Here is a 7,561-nt window from a genome sequence, read left to right on the forward strand (position 1 = left end):
TTTGCCTTTTCACAACTATGAGTCGCCTGCCCGATGGTGGGTGGATCGCATCCCTCTCTCCATCCTGAGCTTTCCAAAAGCTAATTATATTCCCTCCCGACCTTCTGTATGCAAGTTGTACTTTGAAATTACATCATTTGACTCAATATCACCCAAGCCAAACAACTACGAGTGTGAAGAGAGTTGTAATCTTATGAAAATAAGTTGAATATTTGAGGGTTGATAAAGGCTTAATTTAAAAGAGAAAAAAAAAACCAAAACCTTGTAGAATTAATTACATGTGGACAAAGCATCCTGAAGGTTTGGGTATGGGAGGAAAACCAAAATCTACAAAACTTTTCCTCTCGCTTTGCAAGTGTCCCGAGTCCTCACATGAGTGACCCTCAGCTTGGTAATGCCCCTACCTGTGCTAGCAGGGGTCTTACACAGTCCTGGTTGGCAGCCCGAAGTCAGAGAAACGAATTATGTCTGCGGGTGACAAAGGAATGATAGAAATTGTCGATGGAGTTACTTTTTGATTTTTGCATTTAAAATAAAATCTTGATGAGCTACAATATAATTTATGAATTCCCCACTTTAAAAGATGACTCTGGTCAAATTCAGACTCTGACTGCTTAGGGAAGTGAGGTTTCTACAGCCCAGTGCCACAAGCTGGCCAGCACAGGAACGCAGCGTGAACTGCCTGTCCCCGAGCGTGTCCTTGGTGCCTGTGTGTACTTTCAGAAGAATATACTCTGCTGCTTATAGAGGGACAACGCGGTAACCCTAGCATGGGGAGGCTGAGACAGAGAGATCCCAAGATTGGGGCTACCTTGATCTACAACGTGAGTTGAGGATAGAAAATAAAAAACAGAAATGCTTCAAGACCTGGCCAAATATGGACTTCTGTAAGAGCGATAATCCATTTTCTCCGTGTTTAAACTAGAAGCAGAGGGGTTGCCTTTACTAGAAAAAGTTTGGGGTCTAAACTGTTACAAAATAACAAGCTCGCCTCCCTACTTGCTGGCGGGTTTTGCTGGTTTAATAAGCACTCCCCACCCTGCGCCTTCTGCGGCTGTGGAGCTGGTGAACTAAGGAGAGACTCAGTGTTTATGTGTGAGGAAAACAGGTCTTGTCTAACAGGAAATGGTGAAGGCTTCGGGATCTGGTAATAAACACATGGACACGTAAAGAAAAAAAAAAGGTTCAGGAAACATAAGACTCACACATAGACTGGATATTAAAGATCCATCTGGCTTCTGGGAACTGCCTGTTCATAGCAGTACCATCCTGGTAAGATCCTTCCTTCCTTCGTTTTATGATTTGGTTTTGGTTTTGGTTTTTGGTGTTTTGGGTTGTATCAAGACAGGGTTTCTCTGTGTAGACCTGGCTGTCCTGGAACTCCCTCTGTAGATCAGGCCAGGCCGGCCTTGAAATCACAGAGATCGACCTGCATCTGCCTCCCAACTGCTGGGATTACAGGTGTGTGTGTGCCACTATTACCAGGCTTGGTAAAATATCGTAAAGTATTAGTGTCCCAGCTTTGAGCTCGACTATGAGCTTGGTTTGTCACCTACATCAATCTACAGTAACTCTGAAGTGGAAAGTTTCCTACACGGTCAAGTCACAGTCAAAGAGGAAAAACCTGAGGAAGGATCCTTCCTCTAGACACCAGAACAGGACTCTCAGTGATATCGTGCAATTAGGAATATATACTTGGTAAAAATCATGATGGTGGTGACAATGGTGATGATGGTGGTAGTGATGATGATATGATGATGACGACGATGATGAACAATAAGCAAATGCCCTCAAAGGGCAAAAATCAGCGTTAATGGGGATGGGGTTAAGGGAGACCACCACCACAGTTCTCACAACAGCACTCACCCTGCCCAGGTCTCAACAGATAAATCCAAAGTCTTCAGCAAATGAAGACAAAAACTGCCAAGCAAGAATTCTGACTTGGAGCTGATGAGACGGCTCAGTGGTTAAGAGCACTGATTGCTCTTTCAGAGGTCCTGAGGTCAATTCCCAGCAACCACATGGTGGCTCACAACCATCTATAAAAGAGTCTAATGTCCTCTTCTGGCATGCAGGTGTATGGTGCAGGCAAAGTACTCCTACATTTAAAAAATACATAAGTTAAGTAATAATAATAATAATGATAATAATAATAATAATGATAATGATAATAATAATAATATTGATGATAACAGCAACAACAACAAAAGAATAAGAAAAAAAAAAGAATTCTAATTTAGGAGACTGGAGATGGTTCAATAGCTAAAAACAAGTACTTACACAGGACCTGAATTTGGTTCCCAGCACCCACATAAGACAGCTCCCTGCTGCCTGAAACTCCAAGGATCCACACCTCTGACCTCTGAGGGTGCAGACATCTACAGTCAGACACACATGCACACACAAACACATAATTATGGGAGTTTTGTTTGGTTTTGGTTATTGTTATTTTGGTTTTTGTTTGTTGTTTTTTGAAACAAATTCTCTATATTCTGTAGCTCTGACTGCCCTGGAACTCAATATGTGGACCAGGCTGGCCTTGAACTTACAGAGATCTATTTGCCTCTGTGTATATGCGCACGCACGCACACACACACACACACACACACACACACACACACACACACACACACACACAGACACACACACACACACACACACACACACACACCTGCCTGCCTGCCTGCCTCCTTCCTTACTCCTTCCATCCAACGAGTGCTTAATTTCTTAAATTTATTTGTGGCTTTGTTCATATTCATTTCTAAAATCTACCCTGTGCCTGTTGGAATGTGTATTTAACCAGGAAAAAAGCATTAATACTACACAGAGAGAGAGAGAGAGAGAGAGAGAGAGAGAGAGAGAGAGAGAGAGAGAGAGAGAATGAATTATGCTGTGATCATGAAAAGTAGAAAAGCGGAGAAAATGGTGTATTTGTAGATCCCCTGCCACACTGTTAAATCCTCCAGCCTTCTTCCTTCCTGGATTCTGGCATTCAAGATCTCTAGAAGAGATGGCTCGGTGGGTAAAGTGCTCACTGGGCAAGAATGAGGAGGGGAGCGCAGATTCTCTAGCACCCACGGAAATGCTAGGGGATGTGGTGGCTCACCTATAATCCCAGCACTCAGGAGGAAACCGGCTAACTCGACCATCAAGCTAGGGAGAGGTAATGCCTCCAGGAAGACAGTCAGTATCAACAAACACGGGCCACACACACATGCAATTAAAAAAAACAAACTTCAGAGTTAATCATAAAAATCGATAGATGTGGCAAAAGGCTGCTTGTACTCCCATGGGGCAGAACTGGAACGCACATGTTTCCGCCGGGATGTCACTGCTGGCGAATGAACTCTTGGTAATCTGGTTACCAAACCTAGCCCGTTTCACCTGCTTCATAGGACTTGGGTCCTGAAGACAAGTATGACAAAAGAGAATTTATCCATTAGGTGACCAAGTGTGGAGATAGTAAGAGCCTGTCTCAAGCCCACCTCCTCGAAGATGGGTTTTTGAGGTATTGATGAGCTGCGGCACTGGGAAAGGGAATCGGAGCTTAGGAAGGGACCAGTGTTTTGAGCATGCGCAGTCTCACTTTATCAGCCGCTAGCATTACAGGGTAAAGCTGTTCTCTGTACTTCAGACGCTGTTGAGTTTTGAAGTCGCCTCACATCAAGCAACTAAGAGTTAAGTGACGAGGGTTAGGCCCAGAAGTTCAGTGCGGGCTCTCCTTCAGTTAAAACTCTGTTACACACAATCGCTTATTCCTTTAATAAAGCCAAATATTCAGTTCGCACGTGGTAGTTTGTAGAAGTGCTTAGCCATGAGGGAGGCAGGATTGTAAATGGTTGACAGCAGGCTGGATTCTTCTGATCTCAAGAAGAGGGCTTTGCTCCTTAGGTCGTGACCTTTATCAATCAGCCCTACACCCAATCTCTCAGCGAAGAAGCAGCAGCTTCTTCATAAGACTTCTCCCCCGCCCCCACCCCTCCCCTACCCCCACCCCTCCCCCGCTGGAATGTCTCTAGTGTGAGATCAAAGCGAAACTACACACAGATATTTTTCTCAGCACAGAGCAGCAAAGAGAGGTATTGGTTCATGGTCCAGAAGCTCTGATCCCAGGGATGAGCAGAAAAGATTAGAGAGCATCCTACTTGATTTACCTTCTGACCCAGAACACCTAAGACCCTGGAGGTCAAGACGCGGTCTCTCTAGAGGTTTGAGTTATGAACCAAGCCAGTCAAGTGGGGTCTGGATGTTTTAAAGCTGGTAGGTGGAGGCAGAATGGCCCCGGATGTAACCAAACCATGTGCTGCGTGCCCCAGCGTACCTCCTCTCGTTCTACCTGCCTTCTTTGCTCTCAAGTGGCTCCGTCCCCTTGGGAGTTTTCTCCTGGTTCCCTTTGCAGCTTTCCTCAGCCTGATCAATCACACCGCAGCTTCCAGCCTCTGCTTAGCTCTTTCCTTCCCTCCCTATCTCAAATCCCACTGTCTCCTCTCCTCAGCAGCTAGCTCTTTAAGTACTTGCTTTTCTTGGCTCCGTGTCCTGGGTGATTTTTACCTCTGCCTCTGGCTTAAATGCTCCACCATGCTACTTATGTGGTAGTTTGAATCTCCTACTGGGCTCCCTCGTGACATCCACACCTGCCTCTCTGCCAGCCTTCCCAACAGTCCACTGCAATGTCCTGCTAGTACACTGCTCAACTTCTTGCATCTGAATGACCGATGTGTCCAAGTTGGGGATGTTCAGAATGTGAGTCCCAGTCTTCACAGCTAACAGTGGTTGACATCGATGGCATCATTAGAGACCGTAGAAAACTCCAGCAGGACTCTCTACCTCAACCCCTAGACTTGATTTCTTTTCCTATGATAACCCGTCGCTCCTACTTTCTGTCTTCTGCCAAATCCTTAGGCAACTGCCTTTTTTTTATTAGCCTAGTAAAGTATCTGAAAGTACTTTATAAAGGGGGAAAAAAACATTATTGTCTCTCAGGTGTCCCAGAATGCTACATGATAGGCAGCCACTAGCAAACTTTCTTTCCCACGCCAGGGCTGCACAGAGAAACCCTGTCTCAGGAAAAACAAACAACCAAAACACAGCATGCCTAAACACACCTAACCATATCCAGTTGCATACTCTTAAAGCACATTCAGAGTGCGGTGCCGCTTTGCATTATGGTCAGTCTTCATCAGCGGCCATCTTGGCTCATTCTCCCCAAATGCAAGACCGCCTGCAAACCCAATTGCCCTTTCCCAAGCACACCCTCCCCGGATTCCCACCATTGTCTCCTCATCTAGAAACCCTTGACTTTGCCTGTCTGTCCGACACCCCTTATCCTTTAAAATTCTGTGCAAACACAGCTCCCAGTCCCCCTGTGGGCAGAGTTCTTTACCCGTGCACCCATGGGCAGGAGAGCACTAGGTGACTATTTTACTTAACCCAGAACCAACTGCGCCCCCTAGTGTGCTTCACGAACCAAGAAGATGAGCTGCTCACCAAAATTAAAGAAGTGATTTGCTAGGCATACTGGAGTATGTCTGCGATCCCAGGACCTCAGGAGGCAGGACCTGCGGATCGTGAGTCAGAGTCCAGTCTGGGCTTTTAAAAAAAAAAAGCGTAGACGTTAGAGGCCTTTGCTCAACCGTTTCATTATACTTTATTACCCCCTCTGACCACCTCAGATGTTACATAAACCAGAATTGCATGTGATGGACATTTCTTGAAATGATGTCTGGAAACTTAAAGTCAGCTTGTGAGAGGGAATTCTTTCTGTGGAAAGCTACAGCTGAGGTGACCGGAATCCCACCATCTATGAGGCTTACAGTGGAGAGCTGAGGCAAAGGTAGAAAGGAGGAAAGGGGGACTTATTTCTCTCCAGTTAAAAGAAGAGGAAGTGGAAGAAGAAGGAGAAGGGGAGGAGAGAGGGGAGAGGGGGGAGAAGGGAAGGGGTGGGGAGGGAAGAGGAGGAGGAGGAAGGGGGGGGAGAAGTTAACTAATGTTGAAAACATTGCCAGGGTTAATGCCTGAGTGTGCAGTGAAGTAGACTAGTAGGCTCCACAGAGTAAATGACAGGACACAAGAGGAGGCCACCGCACAGGACACCTGGAAGCAGGATGCTGAGTGCATAGGATAATGGCCTATGCAGTTGCTATTGATTGACATAATTATTGCAACTGCTCTGTGGGTCTTCAGTGACTTGAAATGACTTGAATGCCCTTGTAACAGACAAGGCCTTAGCAGTGGTACAGACGTCACAGAACTCATAAGTCACAGAGCTGGAAGTAGTGGAGGAACAGAGATGCCCAAGCCCCTTGGGTAATAACTGATATGCTTTGTAAAAACATATGATGTTATGATATGGTGTTATGGTATGGTATGGTGGGAGGGGGTGCCTTAGTGCTTAAGTATCGCCCCCTGAGGTACCAGCTAGTCTAGTATAAAACGAAGTTTATTTGGGGGCATTGGGAGGGATGAGAAGGAAGTGGAGGCAGAGAAAGAGTGGGGACAGAGAAGGACACACACACACACAAACACACACAGAGAGACAGAGACAGAAAGACAGAGAGATAGAGAGACAGAGAGTCCAAACAGCCATTTTATAGCAAGCCAGAGTAGTACCTGGCTGTTGCTAGGTAACTTCGGGGCAGAGCCTAGAAGAAATGCTAATAGACCAGTAGGCTCACATCTTCCTGCACACCTTAAGTCATCATAGGTTACTCACCAAAAGCAAGCAAAACCCACCATGTGGAATCTGTGTGAGTCTGTCACACTCTGCTGCATAGGGGAGTTAGCAGCAAGGATCTGGCTTTGGGGATCACACATACAATTTATTTCCCAAATATTTTTGACCCACGACTGGCCAAATGTACAACTGTGGAACCCACCGCCAGGAACCATCGCTGAAGACTGCTAAGAGGAGGTTGAAGCGCGTTCGCCATGCATACGCACAGAAGCTCATTCCTCTGGGTGCCAATCAACCCAGCATCATTAATCCACAAAGTATGCGTGTCCATTTCAAAACATCACTCTGTTCACAGATGAATACAGTGTTCTGCTCGCCTATTAAAATAGGATGAGGTTGAGCACTGGAGCACAAATGAGATTAAGGCACAAGGAGATCAGACCCCTTGCCAAAGGACACAGAGCTGGCAGGTGGCCGGATCACAGCTTCACCTTAGTCTTTGCAAGAGCCTTGAGGCTGTCTTGGTTCCCTCCCTGCAGAACTGCTCTTCCTGGGCGAACCACTTCTTTCCTTTTTTTTTTTTTTTTTGTTAAGATTTTTTATTATATGAGTACCCCATAGCTGTCTTCACACCAGAAGAGGGCATCAGATCTCATTACAGATGGTTGTGAGCCACCATGTGGTTGCTGGGATTTGAACTCAGGACCTCTGGAAGAGCAGTCAGTGCTCTTAACCACTGAGCCATCTCTCCAGCCCACTTCTTTACTTTTTAACTCTTTTTTTTTCCTTTTTTCTTTTTTTCGGAGCTGGGGACCGAACCCAGGGCCTTGCGCTTGCTAGGCAAGCGCTCTACCACTGAGCTAAATCCCCAACCCCTGGGCGAACCAC

The sequence above is a fragment of the Rattus rattus genome, chromosome 13, assembly GCF_011064425.1.
Source record: "Rattus rattus isolate New Zealand chromosome 13, Rrattus_CSIRO_v1, whole genome shotgun sequence".
Lineage (NCBI taxonomy): Eukaryota > Metazoa > Chordata > Mammalia > Rodentia > Muridae > Rattus > Rattus rattus.